Source organism: Gossypium hirsutum, chromosome A07 (genome assembly GCF_007990345.1).
Source record: "Gossypium hirsutum isolate 1008001.06 chromosome A07, Gossypium_hirsutum_v2.1, whole genome shotgun sequence".
NCBI classification, from domain to species: Eukaryota; Viridiplantae; Streptophyta; class Magnoliopsida; order Malvales; family Malvaceae; genus Gossypium; species Gossypium hirsutum.
The window spans coordinates 74318617-74334667 of NC_053430.1; the positions used below are offsets into that span (position 1 = coordinate 74318617).

The following is a 16051-nucleotide window of genomic DNA, read 5'->3' on the forward strand; positions in this document are numbered from 1 at the left end:
GATTCGATGACCTGACCCGCAAAATAGATGAGTCCAAGCAACCTATAATGGGTGACAAGGAAACACCGAGTGAGTTTATAACTCAGTAAGTCATAAGCAATGCACTACCATCCATCAATAACATTATCACAAGAGGAAACAAAATAGAACGAGACAATTTACTCCATCCATACCGAACCATACCATAGTTCCTCCAACCTATCGATTCAGTTTCATATCAATTCATGCATTCACATTCCATATACTCATCAATAGGACATTGAAGCATTTTCATAAATCAATTTATTTTCGTTACAATCAAATGACTAAACGGCCTTTCACCCATCCTACGATAAATTTTATGTACGTGACTTCAAGTATATTTGTCACATAGGTTCAAACTTACCGAGCTCAACACCAAGTATAAGCATAGCACCTATTAGCCATGTACTCAAGACACTTACCCGATCCGCTGTCCGCGATCGACTCAATAGTGTCGCACACATAGTGTCCATAATGATTCACGAATGTATATTGAGTCCGCACACTCAGTGCTATATAATCAACTCGCACACTTAGTGCTACGTAATCAAATCGCACACTTAGTGCTACATAGTCAAACTCGCACACTTAGTGCCGCATGGTCAATTCGCACACTTAGTGCATCATATTCATTTCGCACACTTAGTGCAACATAGTCAAATCGCACTGTACAATTTAATCCCGCGCACTTAGCGCCAATCTCATGGTCATAAATGGTTATACCCGCACGTTTAGTGCCGAGATCAACAACTCAGTACATCTTACCTCTTTTCATTCAACAATTTCATCATCACATACGTACATGCATATATATATGTATATTTATTCATTCCATTCAGCATCAATACATAAACATTATGACCATTTGAAATAATACCAACTACATGCTTAATGGCTTACCTTGTGTTGGGTAAGACGGTTCCAACCCGGCTACTCAGTGATCTTTTCTTTGCCTTTGCTTGATTCTCCTCCTTTAGCTCCTTGAGCTTAATCAATAATTCACTAGTTTAACCATCTTGTTAAACATTCATAATTCAATTACACATGCTTATGTATGTTTGTATATTCGGCAACCATCCTCACTAATTACTCATGTTGATGGCCGAATGGATGTATGTGTGTACAATGTCAACTATAACATCATGTAATTCCACATATGACTACATTTCTTAAGTTCCACATCTTAATGCCCATTATACATAATCAAATTTAACATCATATATATATTTACTCATGTGGCCGAATATACATACTCCCATATAATATCAAGTACTCACTTTAAGTATATTGCCGAATATACTTAATCATACACACACCTAACCAAAATAATTTCTAAAATCTTTATATCATTTATAATACATCTAATTATCCTTTTCACATTATCAACTCAAATCACATACATTATTTACTATAACATCTTTACATTCGGCATTGGTGTCAACCATAGTAGCCGATTCTTCCTACTTTGTACCCATGCATCTATTAATCCTTAGTTGGTTCAAACACTTCACACACTAGGATTCATCAAATTTTTAACAAGAAATAAAATCTCTAATCCTCAAACTACCATGGCCGAACCTTCATGGAGTTGCTAAGACTCCTCATTTCTACTTCTCACACACTCTCACATCCAAACCCTTTTATTAAACACCCAAAGTCAACCATCTCCTTACCTCATCACCAAAGACATCAAAATACCAACCAAGAACGTAACATTCATGGCCGAATGTCATCTCCATCATTTAACAAAGTTTGAACCATGGCTAGGTAGATTTTGAACTTACAACTTAAAATATACATGAATCTCAAAGAATAACATTAAACATACCTCAATCTAGTTACATGCATGGCCAAACTTCCTCCTAATCCTCTTCCTTAGGATTTTCGGTCAAAAGAGGTTGAAAAAGGATGAACAAAACCTTTCTTTTTCCTTCCTTTAGCTCACGGCAATGGGGTGTATGCATGAGACCATTATTATTTTTTTTTTCTTTTTTTTTTTCATCACCCTTCCTTTCATTATTTAATTATCATGCTTATTATTTTATTTTCCTTACCATACATCACTAACACAACATGTTGGTGACATGTTTCCACCCATAGCATGGCCGGCCACTACATATTAGGGAGGGGGAATTTGACATGCAAGTCCCCTTTTTCTTCCACATGCACTAATAGGTCCTCATGCATTGACCTATCACATTTTAAAATTTTCTCATATAAGTCCTATTGACTAAATTCACATGCAATCGACTAAATCGAAGCTTGAAATTTTCACACATTCATGATTACATATTCTAGACAATAAACATCACATTCAAACCTTTCGGTGACTCAGTTTAGCGGTCCCGAAACCACTTCCCGACTAGGGTCAATTTTGGGCTGTCACAAATGCCGCTCCGTCTGGTGCTGAATTGTGAGGGCGATGAAATAGGGAGGGTCGATAACGTGCCCGTGTGACATGCACCAGAAGAAGTAGGCGTCGTGGGTGTTGACGACGCCAGTGCTCTCGCGCCTCCCTGTAATCGTGTGAGCTAAAATAGCCTGTAAGTAGCTTAGGGATGGTGGGAGAACTGATGCCTTGGAGCGGCTAGGATTGTAAGAGGCCGCGCGAGGGGCCAAAGTGTGCCAGCACTTCGAGGGGGAGAAGTGTATGTGGCGAATGAGAGTGTCTAAATCATTCTCCTCCGTATATAAGCCCAGTGTAGCACCAAACTCTGGGACGCTTAGCTGGCGGATTAATCCGCCTAGGTGAAATTGAACTGTGCCGGGATCATTGTAGTTCGTCATTATGATCTAAAGATGGAACGTTGAGCATAGTTCCATCGTGAGCTCAAGGTATGTTGGCTCGATAATCCCAAAGAATAGCTCCCAAGGGTCGATGGTTAGGAAGGGTCGAATCGAATTAGCCAACTGAACTTGTTCTACAGCAACCTAGTCAATGCAGCGACCCGTAATTAAAGGTCGGGCCCAGAGTATTTGGAACAGTTCTTCTTGGGGCCCTCAGGGAAACTGTAGGAGAGGGTGACTAATTTCTACGGTTGGACCCGCAGAAGAGGACGCTTCCTTCTCTTCTTTGAAGTAGGGACAACGGTCTTCTTTCCTCTTGAAGGCGACATTAAAAATCTGTAATACAAAGAATAATAATAATAGGTAAACAAATAAAAAGAAGTAAAAAGTCATGAGTTTGAACTAACTTATTTCAGCCAAGACTATTGATATAAAGCAAATTTAGCCATAATAATAATGAGAATAAGAATAGAAATGTAATGGGCATGAGGTTTTCCTATTCTTGATTTAACACGGAATGTATGATAACTAATCCTATGAATGCAAATTAAATGATAGACATTGGCATGGTAATAGCATGAGAATAAGCATAGTAATGTCATGGCTAACCTAAGAATGCAAATTAAATAATAGAATAATGAGAAAAATGAAAAATAGTTCAAAAGATATGAAGATTATGTTGATACTAAGCATTAAAAATAAGTAAAATAGAAGTGAACGGAGTAAACAAACGCTAGGGAAGAAAGATTGAGCATAAAAAATGAAGTTCGAGGCAGCGCACGGACATGGCAAGGAGGCCGTATGAACTTGCAGCGGCTAGGGTTAGGATTTTTGAACGGGGAAGAAATTGAATAGTACAGGGTATTTATAGATTTTGGGTCACACGGCCATGGCACACGCCAGTGTTCCCCAATTTTTGCCCATGCATTTCACATTTTTTCTATTTGGGCGTGTTTGAAATTTATCCCACGCCCGTGTTCCTCGGGCGTGTGGGTTCACACGGCCGTGTCGCACGACCGTGTATGGCTTCATTCACTTCTCCCACACCTATGTGTGCAAGCCCCATGCCTATGGTAATTTAACAGGTTCGACCAAAGGTGTTAGGCACGGGCGTGTCGCATGCCCGTGCTAGTTTCTCAGTTTCTACCACGGGTATTCCACACGGGCGTGTCTCCCGCCCGTGTTGTTTTGGCAGGCTTGACCACAGCCATGTCGCACAGCCATGGCGTTTTATCGTAACCCATGTTGGGGAGATCCTTGCCCTGTTTTCACACGAACATAAGCACGCCTGTGTGCTTGGCCGTGTCTCTGTGGAAAACCTGTATTAAAGAGCTCCATTAGTAAGTTAGATGTTGAAGACTAAATTTTTGAAAGAAGTTAATAAAGTTAGTGCTCGGGTTGCCTCTCGAGAAGCGCTTATTTATAGTCTAAGCTCGACTTACCTCTCCGTTGAATGATCATGGTGGTTCGAGGAGTTTATACTCCTCATTCCTGCTATCAATCTTAAAATAAGGTTTTAAACGGGTGTTTTTTGCCTTGAAAGTGCCGAACTTGGGATGACTCACCTCCACTGTACTGAATGGAAAAATACTGAGTCCATAAGAGGGATTTCCTCATTCAGTGTGGTAGTGACAATGTGGGGATCTGCGGCATCTAATAAAACTTCATCACCAACCTTAAGTTGATTTGGAGAGGTATTGGGGTCGTTCGGACGTAGTTTCAGTTAATCATGTGTTATCGGTTAATGTGTTAACCATTCATGTAGCTCCTCTATTTGCAGCCTTCTTTCTTCATGAATAGATCCTCTACTATTGTTTTAGAGTGGCTCATGTACTTCCTTTAGACTTATCTCCTGCAAAGTGGGTTGTATCATGTGGTCAGTTTTAAAAGAATGGTTTAGATGATCACCTTCAATTTTCGACGTGTTGTCAGAATTGCGAGCTTGAAGGGTGAGTGTTTCGTCTCCTATGCGAAGTTTGAGCTCACTTGTGCCAACATCAATAATTGTTTTAGCAGTTGCTAAAAAGGGCCTTCCGAGAATTAAAGAAGTGTTGCTATCTTCCTCTACGTCTAAAACAATAAAATCAATGGGAAATATAAATTTATCGATTTTGGCTAGCACATCTTCAATAATACCCCTAGGAAATCTTATAGTTTTATCTGCTAATTGAATGCTCATCCTAGTCTTTTTGGGTTTCCCGAGTCCTAGTTGCTTGAACATTTTATAAGGCATGACGTTGATACTAGCCCCTAAATCAACTAATGCATTACGAACATCTAAACTACCAATTAAGCAAGGAATCGTAAATCTCCCTGGATCTTTTAGTTTGTTTGGTAGCTTATTTTTCAGAACAGCTGAGCACATTGTGTTTAGCTCCATATGAAACACCTCGTCCGACTTCCGCTTATTTGCTAAAAGCTCTTTTAAAAATTTCATTGCGTTTGGCATCTGCGATAGAGCTCCAATAAACGGTAAGTTAATATGTAATTCTGTTAAGAGTTTAAGAAATTTACCAAATTGTTCATCTGAGCAGTCTTTCCTTGTCGCGTTGGGGTATGGCACACAAGGTTTATATTCGACATTCACTGATTTGTTTGTATTTTGATCTACATCACCTTGACCTTTGCTTACCATAGTTTCTTGCCTCGATTCTGGTTAAGGCTCAACGACTCTTCCATCTTGAATATTAATTGCGTTGAGCTGTTTCCTTGGATTGGGTTCAGTATTACTTGGCAAACTACCCCTGGTCGTTCGAAAATTAATTTGGAAAGTTGGCCTATCTGAGTTTTGAGCCCTTGGATCAACGCTTGTTGATTCTTAAGTGTTGTCTCGGTGTTCTAGAAACAAGTTTCTGACGCCGATATAAACTTTGAGAGCATCTCTTCAAGGTCCGGCTTCTTTTCCTGTTGGTAGGGTGGTTACTGAAAACCCGGAGGATATTGTGGTTTTGATTTCCTTGGCCTCCCTACGAGAAATTGGGATGGTTCCCCCAACCTACATTGTAAGTGTTACTAAATGGATTGTTTTGAGGCCGAGGATTATTACCCATGTAGTTTAGTTGCTCATTATCCATGTTATGGCCATAAGGTTGGTATTCCGAATGGCTTGTTCCACCGCTCCTTGCTTCGCACTACATTACTGGGTGAACCTGAGAAGAACTAAGAAAACCATCAATCTTTTTATTCAAGAGATCTACCTGGTTTGATAGCATGGTGATCGAATCAACGTTATAAACACCTGCTATTTTCGTTGGCTTTGTCCTCATGACTTGCCACTGATAGTTATTCAGTGACATCTCCTCAATAAACTCATAGGCATCTTCAGGTGTTTTATTATTGATGGTTCCACCAGCAGCTGCGTCAACCATTTGCCGAGTCAAAAGATTCAGACCATTGTGGAATGTTTGAACTTGGAGCCAAAGCGGTAACCCATGGGAGGGCACCTTCTCAGTAAGTCCTTGTATCTCTCCCATGCATCGTGGAGGGTTTCTAAATCCATCTGCACAAAAGAAGAGATATCATTACGTAATTTAGCTGTTTTAGCCAGCAGAAAATATTTTAGTAAGAATTTTTCAGTCATTTGTTCCCAAGTAGTAATTGACCCTCATGGTAACAAGTTCAACAACAGTTTAGCTTTGTTACTTAATGAAAAAGTGAATAACCGAAGACGAATGGCATCATTAGAAATGCCATTGATTTTAAATGTACCGCAGGATTCCAGAAAGTTTGCTAAGTGAGCGTTGGGATCTTCATCCTGCAAACCATCAAACTGAACAAATTGTTGTATCATTTGAATAGTGTTAAGTTTTAATTCAAAAGTTTTGCAACTACAATAGGTCTAACTATGCTAGATTTTGTTCCAGCTAATGAAGGTTTAGCATAATAATACATAGTACGTGGAGCAAGATTTTGATTAGCCACAATTGCAGGAGGTAGCTGATTGTCTTGGTTTTCAACCATCTCTTCGATTGGGGGCTGAGTATTGTCTTCTTGCTCATTCTTTGTGCATCGTAAGCTTCGCCTTATTTCTCTTTGATTTGTGTAAACTGTACGATCGATTTCTTCATCAAAAAGTAATGGTTCCGATGGGTTTCTTCTTGTAACGCCCCGTACCCGAGACCATTGCCGGAGTCGGACACGAGGGGTTCACAGACTAAATTCTCTTACTATCGCAGTCTATTTTAAAAATTTCCAGACAGCTGGCTAACTATGTCGCTGTCACCCTAAAAATCATATCTTGAGTTTCACAACTCGAAAATCAGTTTCGTGATTCTTCCCTGAAACTAGACTCATATGTCCATCTACATATTGTTTTCTAGAATTTTTGGTCAGGCCAATTAGTACAGTTTATTAGTTAAATTCTCCCCTGTTACAGGGTGCGACTACAGTGACCTTCATGCATTACAATTTGGATATCTCCCTGTACAGGGCTTCAATACTTATGCCGTTTGTTTCTATAGAAACTAGACTCAGAGAGGAATCTATAAATATATGGCATGACTCCTAATTATCTCTGGTTAATTTATAATGAATTTCCAAAGTCGGAACAGGGAATCCAGAAACTGTTCTAGCCCTGTTTCACGAAAACCTAATTATGTCTTAACATACCACTCATATGACCGTTTCGTTTCCTCCATATGAAAGTGGATTCATCAAGGTTCATTTAAATAATTTATTCACTATTTAATTCCATTCCTACTATTTTTAGTGATTTTCTAAATCTACATCACTGCTGCTGTCAGCATCTGCCTTTAAGGTAGACTTTACCTATTTCATAGTTTCCATGATTCAACTAGCCCTTTTAGCATAAATAGCACAAATTATGATAGTAATTAACCATTCCCATGGCCAATCCTTGTTAAGCATATCCACACCTCTCAATAACCATATCCATACCAAATGATTATAACATTATGCTCAAACATATATAAGCCATTTTCGCATGGCTATCCAAAATTATACAAAACCGAAGGGTACATGACCAACAACAAAAGGGTAGTCCTATACATGCCATTTTCAGAGTTCAACCAAAAGTGTACCAAAAGGGTTTTGATAGTGTGGGCGACTTCGACTTCAATAATCCCGAGTCCAATAGCTGACCAACCAAAATCTATAAAACAGAGATTCAAAGAACGGAGTAAGCATTTAATGCTTAGTAAGTTTTAAGCAAAACAAAGTGTTCTCAATCACTATCATTGGTCATTCATTTCAACTGTTCGATGAAGTTAATCTAGAGCTTCATCTCGATCTATAATATCATTAAACGCAACACTTGGCTGCCACATATATACTTTCGAATAATAATGACCTAGATGGTCAAATATTTCCAAAGCACATTCTTCATCGATTTTCAACTTTCAATAATCATTTCCACTTGTTCATAATCACATCCATACTTTTAAGTATTTCAACATGACAAGTACTAAATTACCATAGGCACATAAAGAACCAACATATTCCTTATCACATATATGTAAGCTTACAAATCATAATCCTTACCTTGTACTGGCACATTTAGCTCAACCCAACCCATACTCAGATCATAAGGCTTTTGGGCAGAATATGCACTAATACATAAGAATATTTCATCGCATGCTTTATTATACAAACATACCAATACCAATTAGATCATTCTCACATTTGGAGTTATAATATTAATCACATTTACCTACCTCTTTGGTACTGATAATTCACCTCGAAATCACTCCACCGATGAGTAAGTAATACGTACCTGAACATCTTGAATACATAATACTTATTTGATGGTAACTTAATGCAGATACTCAATATCAAAGTCTTACTTGAATCCTAGCATTTAGCCGTCGGGTCTTTAAAGCTCGGATATAGTACGAGCACGAAGCCTACGGACATTAATCAGGATAATATTCTCGCATAAAGCCTGCGGGGTTTTAACCCGGATATAGTACTGACACAATTGCCCTTCGGGACTTATCACATTTATACACTTCCACATCCATCACATTGGCCATTCGGCCTTATCACATATATACACTTTCACATTCATTACATTGGCCATTCGGCCTTATCTCATATATGCATGTTCACATTCATCACATTGGCCATTCGGCCTTATCACACATACACATGTTCACATTCATCACATTGGCCATTCGGCCTTATCACACATACCCATGTTCACATTCATCACATTGCCCATTCGGCCTTATCTCATATATGCATGTTCACATTCATCACATTGGCCATTCGGCCTTATCACATATATATACACTTTCACATTCATCACATTGGCCATTCGGCCTTATCACATATATATACACTTTCACATTCATCACATTGGCCATTAGGCCTTATCACATATATACACACTTTCACATTCATCACATTGGCCATTAGGCCTTATCACATATATACACTTTCACATTTATTCAAATATACTTCACATACCACATATACTATCATGTACAGACTTGGTCTTGGCCGAATCTACATCCATCACTTTCCAATGAATAATTCAATTTTACGCCATACTATCATTTCATATTCGAATACTCATAAGCTTACAATATCATGATTTAGAATTCAAGTATGGGTTTAATCAATAGCTTATGAGCAACTAAAACAAGTTTTATCCATGTTTACAACAAAATCACATATTCACTACGAGCTGTTTTAGGTTTGGCCAATCAATACCATATTTTTCTTAAATTTTCCCCTGTTTCACTATTTGACTAATCTGACCACTCTTCACTACGAATCAAATTTCTCACTTTACAGAATTCAAAATGTGTTGTATTTGATTTCATTTGAAACTAGACTCATTAAGGAGTCTAAGCATATAAATTTTATCTTATAACCCTTTTTATACAATTTATAATGATTTTCTAAAAACAGAACAAGGGATTTCGGAGTCATTCTGACACCGTCTCACACAACTTTAAATATCTCTTTATAGGAAATTTCTTTGCTCACAAGATCTCTTTTATAAGAAACTAGACTAATTAAGCCTTGATTACATATTTTATTCAGCCTATAATTCCACTCCAAAAATTTATAGTGATTTTCGAAAATCACGTTACTGCTGCTGTCCAAAGCAAATTATTACAATTTGCTCTTAAATTTCCAAGTCCAAACACATATGAACTTACCATTTGAGTTTAAGACATATCATGGCCACATCATATCTTATTAAATGAACTCATTATGTCCTATTATGATTGAATTTACTCAACGTTTAATCACTTAAAACTTACCTCGGATGTTGTCGAACGATTTCGGCGGCTATTCGATCACTTTTTTTCCTTTCCTTTATCCAACTTTGGTCCTCTAAGCTCTTGAGCTTAATCTAGATACAAGTATGGCCAAACCTCCTCCTAATCCTCTTCCAAACCAAACATGAAGCAAGAACTCCTTCCTTCTTCCTTAGAATTTTCGGCCAAAAGAAATGAAAGAGGATGAACAAATTTTCTTTTTTTTCTTTTCTTTACTCACGACAATGGGGGGGACAATCACACACATCCTTTCTTTTCTTTTTTTTGTTTCTCATCCTACTAACACTAATATTTTATTGCCCATGCCCTTTATTTTATTAATCCTTACATAATACACTACCCCAACATGTTTATGACATGTTGTTAGCCATAACATCTTGTCCACCCATGCTCTTTATTTTATTAATCCTTACATAATGCACTACCCCAACATGTTTATGACATGTTTTTAGCCATAACATCTTGTCCACCCATGCTCATGGCCGGCCACTACATATTAGGGGGGAAAAATTGACATGCAAGTCCGCCCTTTTGATTACATGCACTATTAGGTCCTTGTAGATTAGCCTATCACATTTCAAAAATGTCACCCATAAGTCCTTTTGACTAAATTCACATGCAATTTACTAAATCGAAGCCTAAAACTTTCACACCTTCATAATCACATATTTTAGACAATAAATATCACATTCAAATAATTTGGTGACTCGGTTTAGCGGTCCTAAAACCGCTTTCCGACTAGGGTCACTTTAGGGGTGTCACACTTCTAGTCATAAACTATAAAAACCTGCCAAGAGAAGGAAAAAGTAAATTAATAAATAATAATAAAAAAAATTAAATTAAATTACAAGAAAATAAATGGCTAAAGTAATAAAAATTGAGCGTTCCTAATATCTTAGCTCCCCGGCAACGGCGCTAAAAACATGATCGTGAGATTTTGTGATAGGTTTTAAATATTTATAATTACTCGTTCTTGAACTAACTATTATTGTGATGTAGGCAAGTGTACCTATCGAACAGTAGTATAGCTTTAGCAAGACCGGATTGTCAAACCCGAAGGAACTAAAAGTACTAGTAATGACTGTCTTTTTATTATCTAGCCTAAGAATAAAGGGGTTTTGTTTTAATTAACTAATTATCTAAACTAAGAACTCACAAAGAAAAGAATTTGGGAATTGCTTTTGGGAAAAATCGATTGACTTAAGACAATACCTAAGGAAAAATCCACCTAGACTTTACTTGTTATTCTGGCTCCGAATCGGATGATTTATTCATTCAACTTCTTTCGTAGTGATCCCTGAGTTTTGTTATTATCCCTATTCAAGATTACCAACGTCTAATCCTTAGATTGAATAATTAAGACTTTTCTCTAATTAACACCCTACGGTTGTTTTAACTCGATCTATAGATCCCCTTATTAGGTTTCACCCTAATCCGGCAAAATCTTGTCACCCTATGTCTAGGTGCAGAATCAACCCCGCTTAATTATGACAAATGTACTCTTAGACAGGGTCTATTCCTCCTCTGAATAAGAGCTTATCTTGAATTAGTATCCTGGGATATCAAAACAAGAATTAAGAACAAGTTAAATATTTATCATCTGATTCAGAAATAATAACAAGATTCGTCTTAGGTTTCATTCCCCTTAGGTATTTGGGGTTTTAGTTCATAACTAAATAAGAAAACATCTCAGAAGAATAAAGAATACAAAACATAAAGAAAACCCAAAACTCCTGAAGGGAAATTGAGGAGAGATCTTAAGTCTTGATAATAAATCTGGCTTCTGAGATGGATCAATCGGCTTCCTTGGAGTAATTCCTTACTCCCTATTCTCTGTGTGTTTTCTTCCTCCTCCAGGGTGTATTTATAGGCTTTGGAATGCCTAGGAGCCCTCAAAATTAGCCTTTTCCGAATTGGACTCAACTTGGGCTCGACAGGGACACGTCTGTGTAACATGCCCGTGTTCGATTACTTCAGGTCGTGTTCGAGCCTGCCAAATTGACACGGCCGTGTGGTTTGCCCATGTGAGGAGGTCCAGGCCGTGTTGATTTCGTACTTTGGCCCATTTTCTCTATTTTTGGCCCATTTCTTGTCCCTTTCACTCTTCTATGCTCTCCTAAGTATAAAATATGAAATTAAAGCATTATGAGCATCGAATTCACCAATTCTACTGGGAAATCATTGATCAAATGCATTAAACATGGGGTAAAAATATGTATAATTTACGGTTTATCAGTCCCTACTCAAAACAAAAGGGATGCTTTAGAATATTATTTTAGTACCTTGTAGCCACAATAGAGTTGAAGAATGTCTTTGGTTGAGAAACATTAGTGTGCGATGACTATGCAGTTTTAAAAGCATTCTTGACTCAAGCCATTAAGAAAGAACAAAGAGAAATCTTTGAGAGATGTAGTGTAATGAAAATGGAGTAGAGGTTGAAGATAAAGAAACCGTAAATGTGAGACATTTATGAGAAACGTAAAACGTGAGTAGTTGGGGAGAGAGAAATAAGAGGTTTATTGATGATAGTTTTAGGGAAGATGAAACGTGCTGAGGAAGTTTCCAATGTAGGGAGAAGGAAAGAAAGAAATTCCTGGGGGGGGAAATAAAATGACCTAGCCCTACAATATAGGTTGACTTCCTAAGGCTCCCCAAAATATATTTATTAGGTTAATTTGCTCAAGGACTCTCTTCTTTGGACATTTCTACCCAGTCAACCCTTTGTAATTTAACACATCATCATTTGTCCCAACATATTGCTCCTCTGTAATGCCATGACAATCATCTTCCCAGTACATACTAAAAAGTTTGGTCTTTAATCCTTCCTTTGAAAAGATGCACTAATGTATAAAAATCAGAAATGAAATAAAAATTTAGCACATAACCAACGAACAAAAATAACTAAAAAAATGAATTTAAAGTAAAGCAAATAAATAAAATAAAGTCCAAAATTTCTAACTAAGCATTTCGAAGATCGATGCTTTGCTTGTCATTCTCAATATGAGCACCCCAGTAGTGCTTCAAGTGTTGTCCATTAACTTTGAATGTAACACCCATTTTCATGTCTTTGATGTCAACAAATCGTGTGAGAATACTTGAACTACTTCAAAAGGACCTGTCCAATGAGATTTCAATTTACCAGGGAATGATTTCAGTCTAGAATTAAACAATAATACCTGCTGTCTTGGTTCAAATTGCCTTGGCATAATTCTTTTATCATGCCATCGCTTGGTCTTTTCCTTGTATAGTCTAGCATTTTCATATGCTCGTGCCCAAAACTCTTCCATTTCATTCAACTCTAACAACCTTTTACTGCCAGCAGCAGTCCAATCCATGTTCAACTTCTTGATAGCCCAAAATGCTTTGTGCTCAAGCTCAAGCTCAACAGGCGGCATCCCTCATGGTGTTTTAAATGCAGTCTGATAGGCCCATAATGCTTCATCTAGTTTGGTATATCAATCCTTACGATATGGATTCATCATTTTTTCCAGAATTTGTTTAATTTCTCTACTAGAAATCTCAACTTGTCCATTCGTCTAGGGATGATATGCCGTAGCAATCTTATGATTCACCCCATACTTGCACAAAGCATTGGCCACCAGTTTACAATCCAAGCAGGATCCTTCATCGATGATAATGGCTCTAGGTGTATCAAATCTTTTAAAAAGGTTCTTATGTAGGAACTTCAATCTTGACTTAGCGTCATTAGTAGCTAGGGCTACTGCTTCTACCCATTTAGAAATGTAATCTACCGCCAAAAGTATGTATGATTTACCTACTGGTGGTGGAAATGGACCTAAAAAGTCTATTCCAACCTCCAGTATACTTTGTAGCGGCATTTCATGTCTCCTAAATAGATTCCCCATTCTCTAACAATGGTCACACAATTGATAGATTTCATGAGCATCTTTGAATAAATTTGGCTAATAGAATCTCGACTGAAGTACTTTTTCGGTGATTCTCATTCCACCAAAATGTCTTCCATAATGAGCTGAATGAAAATGCTGCAAAATACTATGTATTTTATTGTTAGGGACACTTTCGAATGATTTGGTTGGAAAATGTTTACATAAGAAGGGTTCATCCCAATAATAGTGCTTTTAGCATCATGAAGAAAATTTTGCCTTTTATAGATGTTTAAATCAGGCGACATCACACCACTTACCAACAGTTATTAACAACCTCTCTAAGAGAGCAACTCGAAACTTTGGAGCTAAGTCATAAAAGTAAATTGGATAGTCTTTGCCAATCCAATGAGGAAGTCTTTAAGAAATATCAAAAAGATACCACAAGAAACTTAACTAAGGAGCCTTGCTTGAGTTAAAATCTAATCTGGTTCTTCATATTCAAGTAGCTACTAGCCCAATGAACTTATATCAGGTAGACTTCGATTTTCTTAAAGACATCCTTACTGATTCACTGAGGTTTATTGTGTATGATCCCAATGGTAAAGAGTGAGAAGAATTTTAACTAAAATGGAAACAAACAGCTGGTTTCTTCACCCCTAATATGCCTAGAGTAGAGGATGAAGAAAATTCAAAAGGGTCAATTGACTTAGAGCAAGCTCTAGTGAATGTGGAACAAACATAATAAATCCTTACTATAGAAGATGTTCCTACAGTAGAAGAGGTTCCCGCCAAACCTACTGAGCAAGAGAACTAGATTTTCTTTTTATTTTATCTTTCATTTTGTTGTTTTTTAAATAATATAATATCTTTTAATATTTACTAATGAATCAATTCCTTGGCTTTCATCACTGTCTTACTTATTATATTACAACAATAACTACCTTTCACACAAACATAATTTCCATACTTGAGAGGCTAAGCTAGGTTTGGCGTATTATGCATACAGGGCTCCTTTCTAGACTAACTACCTGAGAACTGACTATATCGGGCTCTGATACCAACTTACAATGTAACATCCCAAATTAGGGCTTAGTCAGAATAGTAGTTTCGGGACCACAAACTCAACGTAAGAAAATTAATTTTTATTATATTTTTATGGTCTACAATTTCATGGAATAATTTCGTGAAAATTTCGTTCGAAAATTTTGACGTTTGGGCACTCAATTTAGTCAAAAGGCCTAAATCGTAAAAAGTGTAAAAGTTGAGTTCCACATGTTAGAAGTATCCAGTTGTTATGAGTTTTTAAATTAGAGGTCCTTAAATGGTAATTAGACCATTGGTTACTTGTTGGACAAAAATAGACATGAAATGAGTGTAATAAAATATTTTTAAGTTAGGGGCATTTTGGTAATCTAATAATTAAAAAAATTAAAAAGAGAAAATAAGCCAAAATTGGCTATCATCTTCTCCATCCAGCCGAAAGTAGCATGGACACCATGGCTAGGGTTTGGTTCAAACTTCCAAGCTCATTTGTAAGTGATCCCGGACCTCGTTTTTAATGTTCTTTACATTTTTGAGGTATTGGTAACATGATCTACTCATTCTACCATTATTTTGAGCTAGGGTTTATATTTAAAAATTTACCCATGAGTGATATGCTTGTATTTTGATGTCTAATGGTAGAGAATGAGTGGTGTGTGTTAAATAAACAACTTTTACTAAGCGATTTTCGACGAAAACGTCCTAAAGGACCATTTTGTAAAAGTTATAAAAATGGAATAAAAGGGTGTTATGACGAGAATTGTAGTTTTCTATAGTTATGAAGATGGTTCGGCTAGTCCTATAGAATGGGAAAATTGAATAAAAATCACTTTATGAGCCTATGGCGAAAGTGTAATTTTGATAAAATTTAGGGGCAAAAATATAATTTTTCCAAAATATGGTTTTGGGTCAATTTAAATAATGTGAGTCCTAAATAGGATATATTTGAAATGATATATCAAGGAAATCGAGATTCGGGCTTAAATCGAGAAAATACAAGTTTTGGACTAAAATGGTAATTTTTCCGTTTTCGTATTTGAGGTAAGTTCGCGTGACTTAATAAGCATATTATTCATTTTATTATTGTTATACATGAAATATATC

General features: G+C 36.9%; 1 pseudogene; it reads left to right on the forward strand.

The window, feature by feature from the left end:
• The first annotated feature begins 6239 nt into the window (after positions 1 to 6239).
• On the forward strand, positions 6240 to 6340 carry LOC121204359 (uncharacterized; annotated as a pseudogene).
• Positions 6341 to 16051: the final 9711 nt, after the last annotated feature.